At 52.6% G+C, this 13715-nt stretch overlaps 1 protein-coding gene across 2 annotated transcripts in view; it reads left to right on the top strand.

Moving 5' to 3' along the window:
• Nucleotides 1–13715, top strand: part of Fbxl18 (F-box and leucine rich repeat protein 18) — a 50500-nt gene that overhangs the window by 26802 nt on the left and 9983 nt on the right. The window lies entirely within an intron of this gene.

Below are 13715 nucleotides of genomic sequence, written 5' to 3'. Positions count from 1 at the left end.
CCTCTGGGCTAGCTGGGCCTCCTTACAACATGGCAGCCAGACTGAAGCCCAAGCATTTCAAGAAAACAGCAAGATGGGTTCAGCTTCAGATCTCACCAGTGTCCCCTCCACTGCTGATGGGCAGTCACAGGGGTCTGCAGAGGGGGACACGAACTACCCCAGTGTCCGTCGGTCTTAGGGTCTCACTGTGGAAGACCTGGTGGGCTGGGAGGCAGGACTGGGCCCATATTAGGAAGGACATCTGTGTGCACCCTGGGCTTGCCAGCCTAAGCAGAGCAGAGGCTGTGGCATGGCTGTAGGGCCTGTGTGGAGAGAGCATTGCCTCCCTAACCAGGGTCCATCTGTGCCACTATGGCAGCTGTGGGATCATGGGCTGTTTGGAACACTCCCAAGAGGCCAGCTACCCTTGGAGTTGGCTGGGAGGGTGAAGTTGCCTGGCCTTTGTCACACACACACACACACAAACACACACACACACGTTGGGCTGGAGAGATGGCTCAGCAGTTAAGAGCACTGTCTGCTCTTCCAAAGGACCTGGGTTCAATCCCAGCATCTACATGGCACTGTCTGTAATTCCAGTTCCAGGGGAATCTGGCACCCTCACACAGACAAACATGGAGGCAAGACACCAATGCACATAAAATGAAAATAAACCACACACACACACACACACACACACACACACACAAGAATGAAAGAAAGAAGTGCAAGGCACAGTGCCACACATCTTTAATCCCAGCACTTGGGAGGCAGGCAGATTTCAAGTTCAGGGCCTGTCTATTCCAAGACAGCCAGGGCTACTCACAGAAACTTTATCTAGAATGAGAGAGACAGAGATGAGCTGAACAGAAGCAAGCGAGAAAGGATGCATTATTCTGTGTTCACTCTTGCCTGTGGCCGAGGTGTGATTAGCTTTTGAGTTGTCTGGAGTTCCAGCCATGAGGGAGTAATGTGGATTCGTGAGCCAGGTCAGCCCTTTCCTCTCCTAGCTGTCTTTGGGTCGGGGTGTTTGCTTACAGTGACAGACGTGAACCTGTAATGGTGGTGTAAGCTGGGAGAGTGAATCAGAGGCTAGCCTGTGCTCTACAAAACCCCAAGCAACAGGACAAAACAAAACAACAAAATCTTTCCATTTACTCTCTCCATTGAATACACCCCTGGCTTTTACTACGTGTATTTCACAGGCAATCTTTCCTTTACTCTCAGATAAATAATGTGACTTCATGTGTCTGTGTGTTTGACTGTGTGTCTGTGTGCAGGCTGGGGGTGAAAACCAGGCTCATGTACAAGTTACAGGGCCATGTAACGCTTAGCCCTGCCCCAGCCCTTCACTGGGTCTCTCTCAGCAAGAACTTTAACCTGTGAGCCACATCCCAGCCTTGGGTTGAGAGTCTAATTTTTTTTTCAATGACATTTTTCTCTCACATTCCAGTGCTGTGGTCTGTGTGCGTACGTGTCTGTGTGTGTGACCATGTGACCTCTGTCCACCTCCCTGAGGCATCTGACTTTAGCCACATTTGACCCAGGGAAGGAGAGCAAGCTGTTTGTGGGGGATGCGGGAAGGTCCCCACATGTATTCACACCTTGGGCCTTCTAATGGAGCCACAGACAGGTTGACTAGGGCAAGCCTAGTAACAGTCGGACACATAACGAGGGCGATGGGTTATGTTTATCGAGCACTTGCTGAGTTCAGGCTGTTGTGCTGAGCAAGTCTCATCATTAGCCTGTCCTACAAACAAGGACCAAGAGCACTCATGTGCCAAAGGCTCAGACAAGAGGTAAGTGATCAGGTACCAGGCCAGATGTCACCTGCCCCCCAAGACCTTGTCTCAAGCAAACAAAGGCAAATACAACAGTATTTACAGGAGCATGCTCAGGAAAATCACATTGTGATCCCCTCTGACACCTACAGAAGGGTTAACATCAAAACGTCAGGTCACAGGGAGATGGCTCAGTCTGTGAGCATAAAAATCCAAGTTCACAGGCATTGGTGGCGCATACCTTTGCTCCCAGTTTGGGAGGCGGAGGCAGGTGGATCCCTGTGAGATCCAGCCTGGTCTACAGATCGAGTTCCAGGACAGCCAGGGCTACACAGAGAAACCCTGGAAAAACCAGAAAAGAAGGGAATCTGTCATGCCAGCACTGGAGAGGCCGAGATGGGAGGATCCCTGGGCTGGATGGCCATACAGCCTAGCCTGTGGGTGAGCCTGTTCCCTGAGAGAAGATCGGTGGAACACTAGACGGGCATCCAGCAAGCAGGATGCAGAGTCCATGGATCTTTGTGAGTTCCAGGCTAGCCGTATCAACATAGAAAGCTCCAGATACCCGAGTCTGAGCTCAGGGGCACCAGGCATGCACATAGTCCGTACATGAAGGCAAAAAAACAAAACAAAACAAAAAAACAACGATGGAGAGCAGTTGATAGCTTCTGGCTCCTCCTCCTCCTCTTTTGGTTTTTCGAGACAGGATTTCTCAATGTAATAGCCCTGGCTGTCCTAAAATCACTCTGTAGACCAGGCTGGCCTCTAACTCAAGAGTGCTGCCTCTGCTTCCTTGGTGCTGGGATTAAAGGCTTGCACCACCTCGCCTGGCTTCTAATTCACACACACCCAGGTGTGCATCACACACACACACACACACACACACACACACACACACACACCCTAAGACACAAAAGAGAAGGCCCTCTGCTGGAGACCGTGAGGGTGATAGGGACTCCGTGTTCCGGTTAGGAATGCCCCTGGCTCTGCTAAGTTGTGTGGAGGACACTGAGCCGCAGCTACTGAGTTATGAACTCATGTATATTTGACCCAGCGATTCCACCTTGGGGGATTATTTCACAGCTCATTGCACAGGCGCGAAGTGACAGATCTATAATATTCATTATCAACGTCACATGGAATTGCCACAGTCTGAACGTATTCTAAACGTCTAATCACAGGGGACGGGTTGAATGAATTATCACACATCCATTCAGCGACAAAAGCATGGCCGAGGAGGGAGCGAATGCAAAGAAAGAAAATGGCAGACGGGGGCTCTGCCAGGGCTGGAGTGGCTCAGTGTGAGACCCCAGGCCCTGGGCGGAATCGCCAGCACCAGTTTCTGGTTTTGTTTTTTGATATTTCAAAAAAGAGTAAAAGACACTTGCCGCCAATGCTGCCAACCTGAGCTCATCCCTGGGACCCACGCGGAGAGAACCAGTTCTGCAAAGTTGTCCCCCAGGTACAAGCCACGGTATAAGTTCAAGGCCAACTCAGGGTGCAGCATGAAGTTGGCCAACAAACAAACAAGAGCTGGGCAGTGGTGACACACACCCTTAATCCTGGCAATCTGGAGGCAGAGGCAGGCGGATCTCTGTGAGTGGAGCCAGCCTGCTCTACAGAGTGCGTTCCGGGATGGCCCAGGCTACACACACAGAAACCCTGTCTTGAAAATCAAAGCGGCAACAAAAACTAAACACACCAGTGCATATCTGTAATCCCTGGTGGAGCCAGGAGGATCAGATATCCAGGGTCATCCTCAGCTACATTTCCAACTTGAGGCCAGCCTGGGTTACAGAAGACCCGGTCCTCCCAGCCTTTGCAAAAACAAAAACAAAAACAAAAACAAAAAAAGAAAACAATTGAAAAGAAATCCACTCCTCCATAAATATCACAGAAAAACCGCCAAAAGGTCTTAAAAGCAACTTTTTTTCAGAATTCTGGCAACGATCTGGAGGCTGGCCATACACCGAGTATTTATTCGTGGGGTGTGGGTGGGGAAGGGCCCACTCTTGGCAAACACAGAAGGCTTTATGGTGGGTTTTCGTCCTATCCTGTCCCTTTCTCTCCAGCTCAGTGAAACTCACATTCCTGCCTCTTGAAGGAAGTGACAGCTCCGGAGTTCAGACACCTCATTCCCCAAACCAGACGCCACAGGACAGGCCTGGTGGTCCCTGAAAGCCACCTTCTCCTGAATAAACTCAAGAGGTCCCCCCCCTCATGCAGTCAAAACTATTTACAAAACTATTTCTGTTGCAGCCACCTGAGGCAGTCAATAGCAGTTAACAGACAGACAAACAGACCGCGGCTAGGCTCACGCCATAGATAGGTAATAAAGGAGGCATGCATGCTGCACCGAGAGGAGACCAGCACTGGGGGGGGGGGGGCTGAGCCATGGGGGCAGGGAGGACGGCTTCTGGTGCAAGCGGACCACCTGAGTTCAGTTCTCCAGCACCGCTAACAAGCTAGATTTGGAGGATCGAGAGATTTGCACATGCTCAGCAAATAGAAGCGACGTCAAAGTGGTGGAGCGGGCTGGGCGCAGGCCTTTAACCCCAGCAGGCGGATCTCTGAGTGTGAGGCTAGCCTGGTCCACATAGCGAGTTCCAGAACAGCCAGGGCTATGTAGAGAGACCCTGTCTAGGGTGGGGGTGGGGGAGAAAGAGGGAAGGAGCTCCATTAACGGTTGAGGTGGGTCGTGTGGTGTCCTCACCTTCCTTCCGGCCGTGAACAGCTGGCCTTGATCGGGAGAGCCCTCAGCTCTGAAATGTTTACCTTTGTCTACAACAGGAACAACCCATTTGATGGCGGCAGCTGCCTCCCTAACAGCTTGAGCCTCAGGAGTCAATGTATTTTGAAGAAGCGGCGTTGCGTTTCGCTAAGTAGGGTTAGGCCACCCAGGCGCTTGCTCAGGAGGCCCTGTGCAGGGCAGAGGACTTTGCACATGTGGCTTTGGGGGTACATCTCAAAACTTAGGGAAAAAAAATGCTCACCTAGCTGAAAAGGGAAAAGCAGGCCACCACAGCTTGCCAAGGAAGACCATCAGGAGCCACATTAAAGGATGGCAAGTACACTTTCTTCTCTTCACTATTTATTTATTTATTTATTTATTTATTATTTCTTTCGGCTTTTTGAGGCAGGTTTCTCTGTGCAGCCGTGGCTGTCCTGGAACTCGCTCTGTAGACCAGGCTGGCCTGGAACTCAGAGAACTGGCCTCCGCCTCCCGAGTGCTAGGGTTAAAGGTGTGTGCCACTACGCCAAGCAACATGCAGTTTCTTTTCTGCAGTCTTATCTATTTCCACTGTAATGCTTTTCAGCTCATGGAAGCTGTTCGTTTTGATGTGCAAAGAGACGCTGTCCATTGACTTCCACACTGCACTGTAGCACACATATCATACACAGTTATAATACATGTTTAAAAAAGCAACAAGAAAGGAAGGAAGGAAAAAAGAAAAGAAAGGCTGCAGAGGTGGCGTAGGGCTTAGCAGCACTTGCTGTTCCTCTAGAGGACCTGGGTTTGGTTCCCAGCAGCCACACTGAGCAGCTTACAATTGCCTGTAACTCCAGTTCTAGGGAATCTGACGCCCTCTGTTGGTCTCTGTGTGCACCTGCATTCCTGTGTGCATGAGACTGTCAGTTACTTGACATAGCTTGACCATGGTTAAGATGAGAAATGGTGTGTGTATTGTAATACAGTGGTTTTAGAAGGTTAAAGGATAGGTATGTCGTGTGGAGAACCTGCCTAGAATTCCCAGTGAGGGGCTGGGGTGTGGCTCAGTGGTAGAGCCCCTGCCTAGAATCCCCCAGTGAGGGGCTGCGGTGTGGCTCAGCACTGGAATTCTTTTCTACTATGCACAAAGTTCTGGGTTGGGACACCTAATAAATCTAGCAGTTGCACACACGTGCTCATACACACACACACACAGTGAGAGAGACATAAATAAATAATAAAATGTAACTACAAAAAGAAGAAGAGGAGGAAGGAGGAGGAGGAGGAGAAGAAGGAGGAGGAGAAGAAGAAGGCAGCAGGGTTTGGGGCTGAGCAGCTGGGCTAACCTCAGGATGGTGGGCTGGCCCTTGTCAGATGGGAGCTGCTGTCAGTCCTACTGTGAGAACTGCAAAGCTATTCCAGATGCTTTTGTTTCTTTGCCTGGAATGGGGTCTTGCTATGTAGCTCAGGCTAACCTTGAACTCCAGGCAGGTCAAGCTGAGTACTGGGATTGCATGTATATGCTTAGAAAGACCTCCTCCGCCCCGTCTCTCTCTCTCTTTGTCTCTGTCTGTCTGTCTGTCTGTCTGCCTCTGTTTATATCTGTCTGTCTCTCTCTGTCTCTCTCTCCTTCCCCCCATTTCACTGTGTAGCCCTGGCTAACCTGGAACTCACAGAGATCCCCCAGTCTCTGCTTCCCTAGGGCTGTACCGTGTTGCCTTGCTCTTTCATTTTTATCAGAGCGAACATAGGTTTAAAACAAAGTGAGACATCTCCTGAGAGCAGGGGACACGCTGCCATCTTCCTAAACTCAAGTGCCCCTGGAAGGAGGAAGGCCCTGGGAAGCTGTCTTCCTCCCGAGAACAGCAGAGCTACAAGGAACTAGGGTCCTTCTCCCCAGAATGCTCCTCGCTCTGTTGCCTGGCAACCAGCGTCTCCTTATCAAGCTGCAGACAAATCCTGAAGGCACCACCTGTTTTTTCAGTGTGTGATTTAGGGCTTTGGGTGTTTTTAATTGTAGGAAGTGAAATGAGCAGTGCTCGCTCCCTCTGCACGGGAAAGATAAAGCCTCCGTCCAACAGAGCGCTGTCTGCTGGAAAGAAATCTCTTTCAACTCTTGGGCGATTTTCCAGCGAGCGAGCTGGCAGTACAGACTCAGATGGAGGCTCTGCCCTTCCAGGGGGCGGGGGTCTGCTGCCCAGCAGGGAAGGCCGGGGCCTGGCCATCCAGGTGGCAACTCCTGGGGTGCCATTCTGCCAGGCTGGGGACTTACAGACCAGGGAGTGAGGCTCAAGGCTCCCACCTCGTGTGGGTCCCTCCATTCCCACCCCTAACCTTTCTCCTGGCTGCTCCACTCAGGCCCTGCAGGCGGAGAGTTTGAACAGGGTGGGGTCGCGCAGGCCTTTAACTTCAGCACTCCAGCGGCAGAAACAGCTGGATCTCTGGGCCAGCCAGGGCTGAGACCCTGTCACAACACATACATGCATACATAGATGATAGATAGATAGATTTAAACCAGCTTGGTGGCTAGGGAGAGGGCTTAGTAGCTAAAGGTGATTGCAGCCAAGCCTGATGACCTCGGTTTGACCCTCAGGATCCACCTGGTAGAAGGCGAGAACGGTTTTCTTTTGTCCTCTAATTCCCACACACATTCTGGTTTGGTTTGGTTTTTCAAGACAGGGCTTCTCTTCTTTATGTAGCTCTGGTTGTCCTGGAACTCTCTTTGTAGGCCAGGCTGGCCTCTGAGGCCCCTGTGCTGGCATTGAAGGCATGTGCCACCACCGCCTGGCTCTCCACATATCTTCTGTGGCAGGCGTGTGCCCACATAGACACAGACATACCCCCTACACTAAACATTATAATAACATAAAATACAGCTCGCCCTCCCCTACACCAGGCCCCTGGCTTACCTCCCTCCACCTGGAAACTGTCCCATCCGGCTCCTGGCGGCTCCTCTGCTTGCTGTTTGGAGTCTGCGTCAACTCCCGGCTTTGGGATATATTCCTTAGCAAGATGCAAAAAGCCTAGCTCAGAGGTTTGGTGTGACTCCCACCTGGTCAAGAGCTCCTCCAGCCACCTGTAAGACCAGCACCCTCTTCTGGCTGCCACAGGAAACTACATCCATGTGAGCACACACACACACACACACATATACACACAAAAAAAACGAAAAATAGGGGATCTGGAGAGATGGCTCCTAAGTTAAAAACACTGACTGCCCTTCCGGGGGACCCCGGCTCAATTCCCACATGGTGGCTGTAACTCCAGTTCCGTGGGGATCCAGTGCCCTCTTCTGGCCTCTATGGACACTGCCCGCACATGGCACACTTAACACACAGGCAAAACATGCTTACACATAAAAATAATTACATCTGGCTGGTCATGATGGTGTATGCCTCTAATCCCAGCAGAGTCTTCAGGAGTTCAAGGCCAGCCTGGTATACATAGTTCCAGACCAGCCAAGGCTACATAGCGAGACTCTGTCTCAAAACAAACAAACAAATCTTTAAAAAGAGAAGAAAGTAAAAATCTTGAGAAAAATTAAAATGAAAACATTTTTTAAAGCCCCAAACTGGCAGGGTGGTGCCACAAGCCTCTAATCCCAGCACTTGGGAGGCAGAGGCAGGTGGATCTATGAGTTTGAGGCCAGCCTGGTCTACAGAGCAAGTTCCAGGACAGCTAGGGCTACACAGAGAAACCCTGTCTGGAAAAAAAGCCCCGAACTTATAGAATGTTTGTTTGCTAGATTTCCATTTGATGTTTTCTGACTGAGCGTGACTGGAGTCACAGTGTTAGCTCACAGAAACCAGAAAAAGGAGGAGCCATTTACTTGGCTCGCTCTCTGCCCAGAAGGCCCCCGGCTCCCTCGCCCTCACACCCCGCCCGCTCGCAGGGACTCAGGGAAGCTGCCCACCAGCCTGGCACCCCCGGCGCTTTAGCTCTTCCCCCTTCACGCAGTGTGTAATTGGCTGTGTTGGAATGTTTCTGTACAAACCGGGTTTGTTTTTTGTTTTTTTCTGTTTCTATTTTTCATATGCACACGTCTGTAGCTCGCACGTGGATATGTTTCTCTGCTGTGTGTGGACCTGTGTGTGTGCGATGTGGGTACACAGGCCTGCGGAAGCCCAAGTGATGTTGGTAGTCATTGCCCCTCTTTCTCTCTCCTCCGCCTTATCCGCTGAGGTGCGGCCTCGCAATCAAAGCCGCATCGCTGATCTGGCTAGAGACCCCTGCCCCTGCCTTTTGATGCTGCCATGGCCTCCCAGCACCGATTCGGGCCCCGAGGATCTGAACTCAGGTCCTCATGCTTGCATGTTCGTTGCCTGAGGCGTGGAGGTAGCTCCCCAGCTCTGTGGGACACTGTTAAATTAAGGTTTATTTGTTTGTATGTGAATTGGTGTGTCACCTTAGGTGTGTAGTACCGAGAGAGGCCAGAAGAGGGCAGCACAGCCCTTGGGACGGAAGTTACAGACTGAGCCACAGCGCGGGTGCTGGAATGTGAATGTGGGTCCGGGGAAAGCAATCAGCGCGCACAACCTTGGGGTCGTCTCTCTAGACTCCTGCCAGGCAGTTTCCACAGGCGGGGTTCCTAGTGCTTGGACCTTCCCCGCAGCCTCTTGCCACCCTCCTCAGCCTCACCCTGGGGAGCGAACGGGGGTCAGAGGTGTGAGCAGAGGTGTGGGGGAGAGGACTGTCCGAGAGCAGACGCCCCAGGCCCGGGCAGCAGGTTCAGGGTGAGCGGGTTGCTATGGCAACAGAATGGGGCTAAGCAGTCCACCTGAGGGCTGTCGGGGCCTCCAAATGCGGAGGTCTCCCCGTGGGTGCGGGGTGGCATCGCTGTCCGTGAAGCCTGGAGGACTGGGATGAGACGGGGCTCCTGCGTCCCGGACAGGTGGTCCCGGGTGCTTGTCCCTCCCCGCGTTGGTGATGCACCATTTTGATCCAGCAGGGACAGGAGGGCGAGGGGCGCTGGAGAAGCGCCTTCTGATGCCAGAAATGCCAGCAGCAGCAGGCAGGAACTGAGGCGAGGGCTCCCTAGACTGTTCCCTGAACGCCTCCCTTGAGTACCTCACGGCCTTTCCCAGTGGCGTCGGAGAGTGCTCCCAACGCCGTTTCCCAGCGCCACCTGAGTGCACCCCATAGAACCTGGGAGTGCTCCCCAGTAGTGTGTATTCCCCAAGGGTGCTCCCCAAGAGTGTGCGTGCTCTTCGGGAATACCAGAACTTGGAGGCTAAGGGTACCCCCAGTGGTTCTAGGGGATTTTCCACGAAAGCATCCTAGTAATCCTAGAAATTACTCCCAGAGTGCTCCCCTCAGTAGCACTGAGGTGGATGCCTCCTGAAGTACTCCCCAAGAGTGCTCCTTAAAAATGCTCCCCGAAGCCGGGTGCGGTGGCACACACCTGTGATCCCAGCACTTGGAGAGGCAGAGGTAGGCGGATCTCTGTGAGTTCAAGGCCAGTCTGCTCTACAGAGCGAGTTCCAGTGCAGCCAGGGCTACAAATATGAAGAAACTCTGTCTTGAAAAAAACAAAAAAAAAAAAAAACAAAACAAAAAAAACTCCCTAAAAGCTGTCTCAAACAGTTGATCTCAAGCGTGCTCGTCCATGGCACTTGGTAGGACCTCTGTGCCTCCCCAGTGTGCTTCCTGGGACTCAAATCCTCCCACTAGTACCTGACAGTGCTCCCTAAGAATGCTCCCCACTAAAAGTGTGCCCTGTCACAGTTCCCAGGGGGACACCTGTGTCAGCTGTGGTCAAAGAAGCATCTTTTTTTTTTATGATTTATTTGTTTATTATGTATACAGTGCTCTATCTGCATATATACTTGCATGCCAGAAGAGGGCAGCAGATCTCATTAGAGATGGTTGTAAGCCACCGTGAGGTTGCTGGGAACTGAACTCGGGACCTCTGGAAGTGCTCTCAACCTCTGAGCTATCGCTCCAGCCCTGAGAAGCATCTTTCTGCAGCGGGCAGTGGAAACTGCAGAGACCCCATCCATGACTAGTCCTCTCTCGACAGTTCTCAACTCTAAAAGTTATTTACATGGTCCCTTCTAAGGCGCAGGGAACACCACAGTCAGGGCAGGGCAGAAGGAATGGAGAACCAGAGGAAGGGAGGAGAGCTGTGGGGTGCTGACTTTGGGCTAATGTGGCTGCCCCCCCCACCCCCAGAACTCAAGGCAGCTACAGTTATCCCCCCACACACACACACGGGATGAAGACTTGGAACCCGGGTCATGGGGGGGAGGGGCTCGCCGGGCCCACCCCTTTCTGAGGGTCAGCGGACACTTCATAGTTGTGGGGGCGAGCTGAGGGTTTTTCGGAGATGTAGCCCTCCACCCATGCCCTTGTAAACAACCCTAGAGAGACTATCCTACCCACCCTCTCTCTCACACACCCAGACACACGCACGGTGAGAAGATGGAGGTGGACAAGGAGGGAAGACTAGGGAGGGGGATCAGTGGGAGAAGAAGGGGGACAAGCAGGAAAAGGTGGGGAATAAATACGGCGGTGGTGGTGCACGACTTTAATCCCAGCACTCGGGGGGGGGGGCAGAGGCAGGCAGACCTCTGTGAGTTCGAGGCCAGCCTGGTCTACAGAGTCCCAGGACAGTCAGGGCTACACAGAGAAGCAAAGGAAGGGTGCCCCCCCAACAGAACCTGAGAGCTCTCCTTGAGAGAGTGCCCCAGCAGTAACTGAGGGTACCCTGCACCAGCACCTGTGTGCTCCCCAAGGTGCTCCTCATGGAGGAAGCCAGGGAGCTGACAGGGATCAGGGCAGGCGCCTGAGCTCTGGGTCCCCTCCCACCGCTGGCTGTCAGCCCCCTCCCTCCCCCATGGCAGAGGGAAACCGGAACGGGATCTTCCTCAAGGCTGAGGAACCACCCCCTTCAGGACTGTGCCTCTCAGAAAAGGCCAAAGGCAACACCTTTACAAGCCCCGCCCTGTGTCCTCTCACCTGCAGATGAAGGGAGGGACAAGGGTGACTCCACAGCAGTGAGAGAACCAGTGTCACCTGGTCCCCGCAGGGCTCGAGGGCGGCCTCTCCCCAGCCCGGCCGGCCCCACCGTCCTGCTGTGTGGCCCTAAGCAGCTTCCTCAACCCCTCCAAACTGTATTTGGGTGCCCATATTGGGGCAAGCTTTGTTCTTCCTCAGACCTCATATTCCCCCCCCCGTCTCCCTCCCCCCATCCCACTTAACGGATGGCCATGAGCGCCCCCGGGAGGAAACAGAGGGGCAGTGTGGTGCATGCAGCACACAAGCCCTCATTAGGTGCTCAGCACGGAGTGGGCACCCAGCACACAGTAGGCACTTAGCACCAAAGAGACACTGGGGACACTGGGATGCAACAGGCCCTCGGCGTACAATAGGTGCTGTGATGGTTAGGCTTGGTTGTCATTGTGGCCACACCTGGACTGAACCAGCCCCTAATGGCTGGGCACACCTGTGGTGGATTTCTCCTCCTCCTCCGAACCACTTCTTCTTCTATTTATTTATTTATTTATTTATTTATTTATTATGTACACAGCATATGTGCTGTCTGCATATGTGCCTGCAGGCCAGAAGAGGGCATTAGATCACATTACAGCTCCTTGTGAGCCACCACGTCGCTGCTGGGAGCTGAACTCGGGACCTCCGGAAGGGCAGCCAGTGCTCTTAGCCTCTGAGTCATCCCTCCAGCCCTGGGAGGACCCACTTCTCTTCTGGATCTTTGGAAGTGGAAAGACACACCTTTAACCCAGCTGTGCACACCTCCTGTGGCAGCCTGGACAGAGGACAGGGGAGAAGGAAGCCAGCTCTCCTTCCCAGCTTGCTCTTGCCCTCGCTGCCAAGTCCATTCCTTCCCTGGCACTGGAGCCGACTTCTTTGGTACTCCAGCGCATACCGAAGACCAGTTGAGACACTCAGCCTTGTAGACTGGGTCCTTGGACCCTCTATTCATTGGCAGCCATTGCTGGACTAGCTGGACCAGGGGCTGTGAGCCATGATAATAAATCCCATATGTAAATGTTCCTCTAGAGAACCCTGACTAATGCAGAAACCAAGCACACAGTAGCTGCCCAGAACACAGGCCAGTTCACAGCAGAGAGTAGATTCTGTGTGCACAGCAAGCCGAGGTTCCCCACACCCTGGGGGGGACGCAGGTTCTCCTGGGAAGAGGGCCAGTCAGGCAGAGGCAACATGTCCCTCTTTGCACTGCTTTGGGTCGCAGAGGTCAGCGGCTAAGTGGCTCTGAAGATGAGCAGGCTAATCCTCACGCGATGGGCGTGTGGCTTAAGAAGATTGGAGCAAAACCTAGACCCGAAAGCTCTGTCTCAGATTAGAGATGAGACTGTCCCTCGCAGGGAGACCTCAGAGCTGGCCGCCCCACAGCAGACAGGGCTTCATCACCCTTGCCGCCCAGCTGGCCAAAACTCCTGCTCTATGGAAAGTGACAGGAAGGGGCCGGAAGGCCAAGCGGGTTAGTGCAGACCTGTAATTCCACGAGGCAGGAGGTAGACAGGAGGATTAGGAGTTCAAGGTCACCCTCAGCTATGCAGTGAGGTTTGCCTGAACTAGATGAAGCTCCCCCCTCCCCCCCAAAAAAAAGCACAAAAGCAAAGCCAAACAAAACAAGAGGAGGCTCTTAAACCCATGAGGTCATTCCGAGGGCTTCTGGGAGACAGGGCCGCGCTGCGGCCTCCTCAGGCGCTGTGGACAGCAGCCGTGCATCAGCCACCGCAGGAGATTGAACGATACCGCTTATCTTCCTTCCTGAAACCTTGTTTTCCCCCACAAGTCTCTTTATCTGTCACATGGAAACATGAGACTATCTGATCCATGCAGAAAATATACTTCATTTTTAAAATTTTGAAATTAGAGTACAATTGCATCATTTTCCCCTTCCTCTGTCTTCCTTCCAGCCCTTCCTTTTCTGGTACACTCCCCTTGTTCTCTCTCAAATTCATGGCCTCAGCTTCTTAAGTTGTTGTGAGATATGTGTGAGTATGTGTGTGTGTGTGTGTTCAGTTGGAATAATATTACTTGTATGTATATGATTTCAGGGCTTATCATTTAGTATTGTATAACTAATTTGGGGGCTTTTCCTTGGAAAAGACTATTCTTCTGGCTCCCATGTACATAATTTTTTATCTCTGTACCAGGGAAAGAACCCAGGGCCTCATGTACACTAGACAGAGCTCCATCACTGGAGGATTCTAGGCAGGGGCTCTACCACTGAGCCACACCCCAGCCCCTCACTGGGG

The sequence above is a fragment of the Meriones unguiculatus genome, chromosome 15, assembly GCF_030254825.1.
Source record: "Meriones unguiculatus strain TT.TT164.6M chromosome 15, Bangor_MerUng_6.1, whole genome shotgun sequence".
In the NCBI taxonomy this organism is placed as follows: Eukaryota; Metazoa; Chordata; class Mammalia; order Rodentia; family Muridae; genus Meriones; species Meriones unguiculatus.
This window is presented reverse-complemented; position numbering and strand designations above follow the sequence as displayed.